Genomic DNA, 12,831 nt, shown 5'->3' with positions numbered 1-12,831 from the left:
TACTGGAACAGCCTGATTCTCAAACCTTATCAACCCGAGCTTTGTGAAGCTTTCCGCAAATTTAATCTGCAAGTTGTTCCTCAAGGTTTCCTCGCCAACCTTCAAGTCTCTCCTACCTTGGAAGATCAGATTCGCCAAGCTCAGCTTCTTGATGCTATGGTGAAGAAGGTGAATATTGGGATTGCCAAGAGTCAACCCAAGTACAAGTGCTACTGCCTTGATGACAAGGATACTCTCTTCTTCGAGGATCGTATTGTCGTGCCCAAAGGTGACCTTCGTAAAGTGATCATGAACGAGGCTCACAATTCTCTCCTCTCCATCCACCCTGGGAGTACGAAGATGTATCAGGACCTCAAGCAGGCTTATTGGTGGACTCGAATGAAGCGCGAGATTGCTCAATTCGTGAATGAATGTGATGTCTGCAGAAGAGTGAAGGAAGAACACCAAAGGCCAGCTGGTCTCCTCCAACCTCTTGCCATTCCAGAATGGAAGTTTGACCACATTGAAATGGACTTCGTGACTGGGTTTCCAAAGTCCAAACGTGGCAATGATGCTATATTCGTTGTCATCGACAAACTCACTAAAGTGGCTCACTTTCTGCCTATCAAAGAGTCTATCACGGCAGCTCAATTGGCGGAACTCTATACCTCTCGGATTGTCTCTCTGCACGGTATTCCAAAAGTGATCTCTTCAGACCGTGGCAGCATCTTTACCTCAAAGTTTTGGGATTCTTTTCAGAAGGCCATGGGCACCAACATCCGCTTTAGCACAGCTTTCCACCCTCAGACTAGTGGTCAAGTTGAGCGTGTCAACCAGATTCTTGAAGATATGCTCAGGGCTTGTGTGATCTCCTTCGGCATGAAGTGGGAGGATTGTCTTCCTTATGCTGAATTCTCCTACAACAACAGTTTTCAAGCAAGTTCGGGCAAGGCCCCATTTGAAATTCTTTATGGCAGGAAGTGTCGTACCCCTCTCAACTGGTCTGAAACCGGTGAGCGCCAGCTTTTGGGTAATGACTTAATCACAGAGGCAGAGGAAATGTTCAAAGTCATTCGGGTTAACCTCAAAGCAGCCCAATCCCGCCAGAAGAGCTACTATGATAGTAAGCACCGTGATTTGGCTTTCGAGATCGGAGATCGTGTTTACCTCCGCGTCTCTCCTATGAAAGGTACTGGTCACTTCGGTATCAAAGGGAAGCTTGCCCCTAGATACGTGGGACCTTTCAAGATCGTCAGCAAGAGAGGCGATCTCACCTATCAACTCGAGCTTCCTTCAAACTTTGCAAATGTGCACGACGTGTTCCATGTCTCTCAGCTCCAAAAGTGCTTCAAGACTCCTGATCGCACCGTCAACTTCGAGGACATTGAGCTCCAAGAAGATCGCTCCTATCGTGAGCACCCCATTGCTATTCTTGAACAGACTGAACGCAAGACTCGCAACAAGTCAATCAAATTCCTCAAAGTCAAGTGGTCACACCATTCTGACCGTGAAGCTACTTGGGAACGCGAGGATCACCTCCATTCTGAGTACCCGGCGTTCTTTCAGTCCTAGATCTCGGGACGAGATCCTTTCGTAGTGGTGGAGTGTTGTAACACCCCGGATATGATTTACCCAATATGTACTCCAACTCTTGCCGTTTCCGACATTAAGTTATTTTATTTTCTCAGGTTCGGGTATTTGTCTCCGTGTGTTGTTGTTGTCATGCATCTCATATCATGTCGTCATGTGCATTGCATTTGCATACATGTTCATCTCATGCATTCGAGCATTTTCCCCGTTGTCTGTTCTGCATTCCGGTGCATCGTTCTCCTCCGGTGGTCATTTCTTCCTTTCTTTCGTGTGTGGAGATTAAACATTTCCGGATTGGACCGAGACTTGCCAAGCGGCCTTGGTTTACTACCGGTAGACCGCCTGTCATGTTTCGTACCATTTGGACTTCGTTTGATACTCCAACGGTTAACCGAGGGACCGAAAAGGCCTCGTGTGTGTTGCAGCCCAACACCCCTCCATTTTGGCCCAAAATCCACCAAAACCCTCTCCATCATCTAGAGCGTTCGATCACGATCGCGTGGCCGAAAACCGCACCTCATTTGGACACTCCTAGCTCCCTCTATGCCTATAAATAGGTCCTCCTCCGAAAATCCGAATCTCTCCCCCGTCCAAACCCTAAAATTCCCAGATCCGCCGCACCGGACGTGTCCGGCCTGCGCCGGACAACGTCCGCCGCCTCGCCGCCAACCGGGGCACGCCACGTGGCGAGCGGCGCCCCACATCGCCGCCTCAGCGCCGCCGGCCCGGCAAGCCCATCTCCGGCCCCCGCGGCCCACTCGCCCAGCCGCCGCCCGGTGCCTTCCCTCCTCCGTGCCTGGTCGGCCAAGCCGCCGCACCATCGCCGCCGGCGAGCGCCGCCACCAGGGCGCGCCGTCCCCGGCGCTCCTCCCCACCGTCTAACGCGTCGGCGAGCTGCCGCCGTCCGCCCCGCACCGGCGTGCGCCTCCTCCCCGCCGGCGTCTCACCGGCGACCTCGGGTCCGGCCGCCCCCGGTCTTCTTCTTCCTCTCCGGTCGTCTCCGGCGAACATCTCCGGCGGACCTCGTAAATCACGCCCGGATCCCGATCTGGATCTAGATCTCGGTTGACTTTCTCCCTAACCCTAATTTATTTGCCCTTATTCATCGTGTCGTAACTCCGCATCCGTAGCTCCGTTTTGGGCATATAGCATATCAAAATGTTCGTCTCAGAGAGTACATCATTTCATCTCATTGCATCATTTTCATTTGAGTTCATCTTGATGCCCGAAATGCTGTTGGAAGTATGCTAGTTGAGATAATTGTCAGATCTGCTGCTCCATTTAGATATTTGTCATTTTTGCCATGATTATTGTGTGCATGATATGCCCCTGAGCTCTACATGAGTTTTGTTATATGTTTTTCCATCTATCCAGAGGGGCAACCCATGTATTTGTGTGATGTGTGTGGTGACTAGCACAAGTTTGCAAAGTGGTGCACTTGTTAATGCTGATTTCAGGGACTTAGCAATTCCACTAAGTCCTTGGTCTGTTTATCTCATTATGCCATATGTTCATGTTGTTTCCTAGTGATCCGTGCCTCTTTTGAGGATGATCAGTAAGGATGTTTTGTTAATCTTGTAGTGCCCTATCCATCCATGTCTTTGTTTGCAATTATGGAGCACCCTAGCTTGAGTCAATCGAGCTCTACTTTTGTTATTTCGTGAATCTGGGCAGATTCTCTACTTGTTAGCAATTTTGCCGAGGATGTTGTAGTTGATCCGTGCATGCTATGTTATTGTTCTTGCCATGTCTAGCTTGTATTTTGTGTATTCTTGATGGGTGTATTCTTAGCTTGTCATGACTTGCTCTGTAGTGAGTGCATCGAGCTCGTAAACATGCCTACTTGATATCTGTTTTCAGCATGCTCCAGTTTTCACTAAGTCTGAGAACTGATTATGTTTTTTCCATGTTCACATGCTTGCGAATGTATTTTATGATCCCTTTTGGCTCAAGGTCACTTATGGACTTTTGTTAAGCTCTTTGAGTAGCTCCATGCCATACTTTACTTTGCCATGTTCAGGTCCTGTAGTGTATAGTTTTGATGCTCCAAAGAGTGCTATCTGATCTGAAATTCCAGACAAGTGTTAACTTCACTAAGTCTGAAATCTGTTTACCAAATGCATTTTTCCCATGCTTGTTTTAACCTGTTAATGGATGAATTGCCCGTAGCTCAGTGCTAGCTTTTTGTTAAGCATCATGAATGGATTCCTTCCATGTATTTTGTTGCCATGTTTGGGTGCTGTAGCATGTTCATCTCGTTGCATTTAGTTGACTACTTGCTGTAAATCGCAAAACGTGGCCATATTTGATTTGCTTGCCATTTTCAAACCGTAACTCCAATTCCGGTGATCTTTATATTGTTTTCAAGCGATTTCATTTCATCTTTCCAGTGGCACACTTGGATTTCCAAGTTGAGGCCAGATTCAGTCATTCCTTGTCAAATCTTGCATATGCATTCCGCATCGCATCCCGCATAGCATACCATGTTTGCATCATGTTGTTTGAGTTGTGCACGTGGTTGATTGCGTTCCTTGTTGCTTGTTTGTCTTGTTTGGGTAGAGCCGGGAGACGAGTTCGCTAACGAGGAGCCCGTTGAGTTTGCTTTAGAGGATCCAGTCAACTCTGACAACGTTGCAGGCAAGATGATCATACCCTCGAAATCACTTCTATCTTTGCTTTGCTAGATGCTCGCTCTTTTGCTATGCCTATGCTACGATGCCTACCACTTGCTTATCATGCCTCCCAAATTGCCATGTCAAACCTCTAACCCACCATGTCCTAGCAAACCGTTGATTGGCTATGTTACCGCTTTGCTCAGCCCCTCTTATAGCGTTGCTAGTTGCAGGTGAAGATTGGACACTGTTCCTTGTTGGAACACTATTTACTGTTGGGATATCATTATATTGCCATGTTATCTTAATGCATCTATATACTTGGTAAAGGGTGGAAGGCTCGGCCTCTCGCCTAGTGTTTTGTTCCACTCTTGCGCCCTAGTTTCCGTCATATCGGTGTTATGTTCCCGGATTTTGCGTTCCTTACGCGGTTGGGTTATAATGGGAACCCCTTGATAGTTCGCCTTGAATAAAGCTTTTCTAGCAATGCCCAACCTTGGTTTTACCTTTTGCCACCTAGCCTCTTTTTCCCTTGGGTTTCCGGAGCCCGAGGGTCATCTTATTTTAAACCCCCCGGGCCAGTGCTCCTCTGAGTGTTGGCCCAACCGAGCGATGTCCGGGGCTACCAGGGGAAACTCTGGGCTGGCCTACCCGACGTCTGGCTCATCTGAGTGTGCCCTGAGAATGAGATAGGTGCAGCTCCTATCGGGATTTGTCGGCACATTCGGGCGGTGTTGCTGGATTTGTTTTGACTTGTCGAAGTGTCTTGTAGAACCGGGATACCGAGCCTGATCGGAACGTCTTGGGAGAAGGTCTATTCCTTCGTTGACCGTGAGAGCTTGTCATGGGCTAAGTTGGGACTCCCCTGCAGGGATTTGAAATTTCGAAAGTCGTGCCCGCGGTTATGGACAGATTGGAATTTGTTAATATCTGGTTGTAGATAACTTAAATCTTAACTTAATTAAAATGAATCAATTGTGTGAGTTACCGTGATGGTCTCTTCTCGGCGGAGTCCGGGAAGTGAACACGGTGTTGGAGTAATGCTTGTCACAAGTTGTTCTCTAGTTACTCGTTCGCGCTTTGCTATCTCTTCTCGCTCTCTTTTGTGAACAGGATAGCCACCATACATGCTAGTCGCTTGCTGCAGCTCCACATATATTACCTTGCCTTTCCTATGAGCTTAAATAGTCTTGATCGCGAGGGTGCGAGATTGCTGAGATAAATGTTCACTTTATCGGGCTTGATTTTAGAAACCCGGCAAAATTTATTTCATGATTTTTGGAGTCCGTTTAGTATTTCTTTTTATTTTTCTTCCGAGCGGAATTATTTAAAAAAAACGAAACCGACCTTGGGCCGTACCCGAGCGGGACTCCGCCCAGGGGGGCGCCTTTAAATAGCGAGGCCCCCAGCGCCGAAGCCCATAGCCGCCGCCGCCTAACCCTAGCCGCCGCCCAGCCGCCGCCGCCGCCGACTCGTCGGAGTGCGCGTCGCCCGAGGTTCGCCGCAGCCTCGTTTTCCGTGCTATTTAAAAACAAATTATGTTCGTCGTTTTCTTTTTCATCGGATTTTCCGCGGTTATTTTCTGATCGCGATTTCTGATCCGATTTTCGTTTTAGTATAACTTTTCGCTCGTTTATCGGAATCAGGCGATTCAAGCGCCTGGAGTTTCGTCTCGAAACCCTCTTTCCGAATAATCAACTTAAACAAGTTTTTGCTACTATAAAATTTGCCCTAGATCCAGATTACTAGAACGAAGTTGTTTTCTTTCGCCGTTTGATTTCTTTTGCTTCGTTCGATTTGATTCTTTTTGCAAACCAGGGTTATTAAGTTGTACTTTCTGGTTAGATCTTCTATTTGAGTTTTACCTGTGCATTAGATGAGTACTTATTGTATGCTTGTTGTTTGTCTGCGATAGAATACCCGGAGTGCGCCGCCTATTACTTCGAATCTCTAGGTTACTCGGATCATCAGCAAGGCAAGTAACACTTTGATCATACCTTTTTCTACAACCCAGTTTTATTGCATTAGATCAATCTTCACACACTGCATGATTAGGATCTAATTAAATTATGGGATGGGTAGTAGATGAGGTAGTACCTATTACCTGTTTATTATCAAACCTTTGGGAGTTACTTCTATGTTTGCTTATTATGCCATGCTATGCTAGTAGACGTGGATTGGGTGAGTGAAATCCATGACAGATGTGAGATTGTTAATTAAGGGTTTATCTAAGGTGGCAACCTAACACGCATCTGGGTGGATTGAGGCACCTGGGGTTTCCAGGACTTGCCTGTTTTCTTTTGGACCGCCACCCAGGCTCAAAGGGATCATGAGATTATTCATACTAGAAACTTCCGTGTGCAGCCACAAGCCATTATGGGCTCTGGCATAGTTGACTAAGTTGTGCGAACTCTTACAGGGTAGACTAGCAGATTTAAGGGAAAGTAGGTGTACCGGTCTATCCGTCGTAAGGTGCTAGCGCTTCTGAAAGACTGTGTCTCGGTCATCCGTTTCTCAAACACCATGTAGTGCGAGAAATCTAACGGAGGCGATCGAGTCTTGTGGGGAAAAGTGCGCAAACCTCTGCAGAGTGTAACAAACTAATCATGATTAGCCGTGTCCCCGGTTATGGACATCTTGAGTATCTGGTACCTGGATTATCATGTGAATCTCGACATGTTACCCTAAATTAATATTGTTGGGTTTTAATGATGTTACTTAATTGGGATTGAGAATGCTGTCAACCATTCTCAATGTTTAACAACCACCATGATAGTAATTAATTTTATTCCTTTGAAGTAGGGAAAAATTGGCTTTACGCAAAAAACTGTAACCATAGAGCTTTCCACCAGCCAAATATGCATATAGTATAGTTGTTGCATTTCCATTACTCTCTATGTGTTACCTTGCCAGCATATTCCATGTGCTGACCCGTTTCGGGCTGCAACGTTAATGTTGCAGACTTTTCAGACGACGATTGAGGAGTTTTAGGTCATGGTTCTATACTCAGTGATGCCGTTGGAGTTGATGGACTCACTTATCTTCCAAGCCTTCCGCTGTTATCGTTGTTAGTTGGCCTTAAGCCATATTTATTGTAATAAGTTCTCTTTTGAGACACTCGATGTAATAAGTGTGTGATTGCTACTCTGCTATAAATCCTTCAAGTACTGTGTGGTGTCAGCATTACTGATCCAGGGATGACACCGGAGCACAGAGATCAGACTGGTTGAGGTCTGGTCGCTACACTGGACCTAAGCCCGAGACTGAGTGCTTCTACTGCAAACAGACTGGTCACTGGAATCGGAACTGCCCCAAGTATTTGGCGGATAAGAAGGATGGCAAGGTGAAAAAAGGTATATGTGATATACATGTTATTGATGTGTACCTTACCAATTCTCGCAGTAGTACCTGGTTATTTGATACTGGTTCTGTTGCTAATATTTGCAACTCGAAATAGGGACTACGGATTAAGCGAAGATTGGCAAAGGACGAGGTGACGATGCGCGTGGGAAATGGTTCCAAAGTCAATGTGATCGCAGTCGGCACGCTACCTCTACATCTACCTTCAGGATTAGTATTAGACCTGAATAATTGTTATTTGGTGCCAGCGTTAAGCATGAACATTATATCTGGATCTTGTTTGATGCGAGACAGTTATTCATTTAAATCAGAGAATAATGGTTGTTCTATTTATATGATTAATATCTTTTATGGTCATGCACCCTCAAAGAGTGGTCTATTCTTTTTGAATCTCGATAGTGGATATACACATATTCATAGTATTGAAGCTAAAAGATGCAGAGTTGATAATGATAATGCAACTTATTTGTGGCACTGTCGTTTAGGTCATATTGGTATAAAACGCATGAAAAAACTCCATTCTGATGGACTTTTGGAATCACTTGAGTATGAATCACTTGGTACTTGCAAACTGTGCCTCATGGGCAAGATGACTAAAACTCCGTTCTCCGGAACTATGGAGCGAGCAACAGATTTATTGGAAATCATACATACTGATGTATGTGGTCCGATGAATATTGAGGCTCGCGACGGGTATCGTTATTTTCTCACCTTCACAGATGATTTGAGCAGATATGGGTATATCTACTTGATGAAACATAAGTCTGAAACATTTGAAAAGTTCAAAGAATTTCAGAGTGAAGTGGAAAATCATCATAACAAGAAAATAAAATTTCTATGATCTGATCGTGGAGGAGAATATTTGAGTTACGAGTTTGGTCTTCATTTGAAACAATGCGGAATAGTTTCACAACTCACGCCACCTGGAACACCACAGTGAAATGGTGTGTCCGAACGTCGTAATCGTACTTTACTAGATATGGTGCGATCAATGATGTCTCTTACTGATTTACCGCTATCGTTTTGGGGTTATGCTTTAGAGACAGCTGCATTCACGTTAAATAGGGCACCATCTAAATCCATTGAGATGACTCCTTATGAACTGTGGTTTGGCAAGAAACCAAAGTTGTCGTTTCTTAAAGTTTGGGGCTGCGATGCTTATGTGAAAAAGCTTCAACCTGATAAGCTCGAACCCAAATCGGAGAAATATGTCTTCATAGGATACCCAAAGGAGACTGTTGGGTACACCTTCTATCACAGATCCGAAGGCAAGACTTTTGTTGCTAAATTTGGATCCTTTCTAGAGAAGGAGTTTCTCTCGAAAGAAGTGAGTGGGAGGAAAGTAGAACTTGATGAGGTAATTGTACCTGCTCCCTTATTGGAAAGTAGTTCATCACAAAAACCGGTTTCTTTGACACCTACACCAATTAGTGAGGAAGCTAATGATGATGATCATGAAACTTCAGATCAAGTTACTACCGAACCTTGTAGGTCAACCAGAGTAAGATCCGCACCAGAGTGGTACGGTAATCCTGTTCTGGAGGTCATGTTACTAGACCATGACGAACCTACGAACTATGAGGAAGCGATCATGAGCCTAGATTTCGCAAAATGGCTTGAGGCCATGAAATCTGAGATGGGATCCATGTATGAGAACAAAGTGTGGACTTTGGTTGACTTGCCCGATGATCGGCAAGCCATCAAGAATAAATGGATCTTCAAGAAGAAGACAGACGCTGATGGTAATGTTACTGTCTACAAAGCTCGACTTGTTGCGAAAGGTTTTCGACAAGTTCAAGGAGTTGACTATGATGAGACCTTCTCACCCGTAACGATGCTTAAGTCCGTCCGAATCATGTTAGCTATTGCCGCATTTTATGATTATGAAATTTGGCAAATGGATGTAAAGACTGCATTCCTTAATGGATTTCTGGAAGAAGAATTGAATATGATGCAACCTGAAGGTTTTATCGATCCAAAGGGTGCTAACAAAGTGTGCAAGCTCCAGCGATCCATTTATGGACTGGTGCAAGCCTCTCGGAGTTGGAATAAACATTTTGATAGTGTGATCAAAGCATATGGTTTTATACAAACTTTTGGAGAAGCCTGTATTTACAAGAAAGTGAGTGGGAGCTCTATAGCATTTCTAATATTATATGTGGATGACATATTGTTGATTGGAAATGATATAGAATTTATGGATAGCATAAAAGGATACTTGAATAAGAGTTTTTCAATGAAAGACCTCGGTGAAGCTGCTTACATATTGGTCATCAAGATCTATAGAGATAGACCAAGACGCCTAATTGGACTTTCACAAAGCACATACCTTGAATTTTTTTTGAAGAAGTTCAAAATAGATCAGGCAAAGAAAGGATTCTTACCTGTGTTACAAGGTGTGAAGTTGAGTAAGACTCAATGCCTGACCACTACAGAAGATAGAGAGAAATGAAAGATGTTCCCTATGCTTCAGCCATAGGCTCTATCATGTATGCAATGCTGTGTACCAGACCTGATGTGTGCCTTGCTATTAGTTTAGTAGGGAGGTACCAAAGTAATCCAGGAGTGGATCACTGGACAGCGGTCAAGAACATCCTAAAATACCTGAAAAGGACTAAGGATATGTTTCTCGTTTATGGAGGTGACAAAGAGCTCATCGTAAATGGTTACGTTGATACAAGCTTTGACACTGATCTGGACGATTCTAAATCGCAAACCTATACGTGTTTATATTGAACGGTGGAGCCGTCAGTTGGAGCAGTTTTAAACAAAGCATCGTGGCGTGATCTACATGTGAAGCGGAGTACATTGCTGCTTCGGAAGAGCAAATGAAGGAGTCTGGATGAAGGAGTTCATATCCGATTTAGGTGTCATACCTAGTGCATCGGGTCCAATGAAAATCTTTTGTGACAATACTGGTGCAATTGCCTTGGCAAAGGAATCCAGATTTCACAAGAGAACCAAGCACGTCAAGAGACACTTCAATTCCATCCGCGATCAAGTCCAGATGGGAGACATAGAGATTTGCAAGATACATACGGATCTGAATGTTGCAGACTCGTTGACTAAACTTCTCTCACAAGCAAAACATGATCACACCTTAGAACTCTTTGGGTGTTAATCACATAGCGATGTGAACTAGATTATTGACTCTAGTAAACCCTTTGGGTGTTGGTCACATGACGATGTGAACTATGGGTGTTAATCACATGGTGATGTGAACTATTGGCGTTAAATCACATGGCGATGTGAACTAGATTATTGACTCTAGTGCAAGTGGGAGACTGAAGGAAATATGCCCTAGAGGCAATAATAAAGTTATTATTTATTTCCTTATTTCATGATAAATGTTTATTGTTCATGCTAGAATTGTATTAACCGGAAACATAATACATGTGTGAATACATAGACAAACATAGTGTCACTAGTATGCCTCTACTTGGCTAGCTCGTTAATCAAAGATGGTTAAGTTTCCTAACCATAGACATGAGTTGTCATTTGATTAACGGGATCACATCATTAGGAGAATGATGTGACTGACTTGACCGATTCCGTTAGCTTAGCACTTGATCGTTTAGTATGTTGCTATTGCTTTCTTCATGACTTATACATGTTCCTATGACTATGAGATTATGCAACTCCTGTTTACCGGAGGAACACTTTGTGTGCTACCAAACATCACAACGTAATTGGGTGATTATAAAGGTGCTCTACAGGTGTCTCCGAAGGTACTTGTTGAGTTGGCGTATTTCGAGATTAGGATTTGTCACTCCGGTCGTCGGAGAGGTATCTCTGGGCCCACTCGGTAATACACATCACTATAAGCCGTGCAAGCATTGTAACTAATGAGCTAGTTGCGGGGTGATGTATTATGGAATGATTAAAGAGACTTGCCGGTAACGAGATTGAACTAGGTATTGAGATACCGACGATCAAATCTCGGGCAAGTAACATACCGATGATAAAGGGAACAACGTATGTTGTTATGCGTTTTGATCGCACCGTCAACTTCGAGGACATTGAGCTCCAAGAAGATCGCTCCTATCGTGAGCACCCCATTGCTATTCTTGAACAGACTGAATGCAAGACTCGCAACAAGTCAATCAAATTCCTCAAAGTCAAGTGGTCACACCATTCCGACCGTGAAGCTACTTGGGAACGCGAGGATCACCTCCATTCTGAGTACCCGGCGTTCTTTCAGTCCTAGATCTCGGGACGAGATCCTTTCGTAGTGGTGGAGTGTTGTAACACCCCGGATATGATTTACCCAATATGTACTCCAACTCTTGCCGTTTCCGACGTTAAGTTATTTTATTTTCTCGGGTTCGGGTATTTGTCTCCTTGTGTTGTTGTTGTCATGCATCTCATATCATGTCGTCATGTGCATTGCATTTGCCAAGCTTGCCTTCCACGCCATGTAAAGTCCCTTCCGGACACGGGACGAAGTCTTCAATCTTGTATCTTCATAGTTCAGGAGTCCGGCTGAAGGTATAGTCCGGACACCCCCTAATCCAGGACTCCCTCAATCGTATTATGTGTTTTTTGTGTTTTGATGTACCTAAAGTAGTTCGGAGTCCCGGATATGATCAGGGACAAGACGAGGAGTCTCGAAATGGTCGAGACATAAAGATCGATATATTGGACGACTATATTTGGATACCTGAATGGTTCCGGGTGAGATCGGGAATATACCGAAACCCCCCGGGAGGTATATGGGCCTTATTGGGCTTTAGTGGAAAGGAGGGGAAAGGATCAAGGGAGGTAGCACCCCCCTCCCCCCAAGCCCAATCCGAATTGGGAGGGGGGCGAACCCCCCCCCCCTTTCCTTCCTCCCTCCTTCCTCTTCCTTCCCTCTCCTAATCCAAGTTGGAAAGGGGGAATCCTACTCCCGGTGGGAGTAGGACTCCCCATGGCACGCCCTAGAGAGGGCCGGCCCTCCCCTCCTCCACTCCTTTATATACGGGGGCAGGGGGCACCTCTAGACACACAAGTTGATCATTGATCCCTTAGCCGTGTGCAGTGCCCCCCTCCACCATAACCCCCCTCGATTATATCGTAGCGGTGCTTAGGCGAAGCCATGCGTCGGTAGCATCATCATCACCGTCATCACGCCGTCGTGCTGACGAAACTCTCCCGTGAAGCTTTGCTGGATCGGAGCTCGCGGGACGTCATCGAGTTGAACGTGTGCAGAACTCGGAGGTGCCGTGCGCTCGATACTTGGATCGGTCGGATTGTGAAGACGTTCGACTACATCAACCGCGTTCTCATAAAGCTTCCGCTTACGGTCTAT

Source organism: Triticum urartu, chromosome 4A (assembly GCF_056163025.1).
Source record: "Triticum urartu cultivar PI428250 chromosome 4A, HENAU_Tu73, whole genome shotgun sequence".
Classification (NCBI taxonomy): Eukaryota; Viridiplantae; Streptophyta; class Magnoliopsida; order Poales; family Poaceae; genus Triticum; species Triticum urartu.
This window is presented reverse-complemented; position numbering follows the sequence as displayed.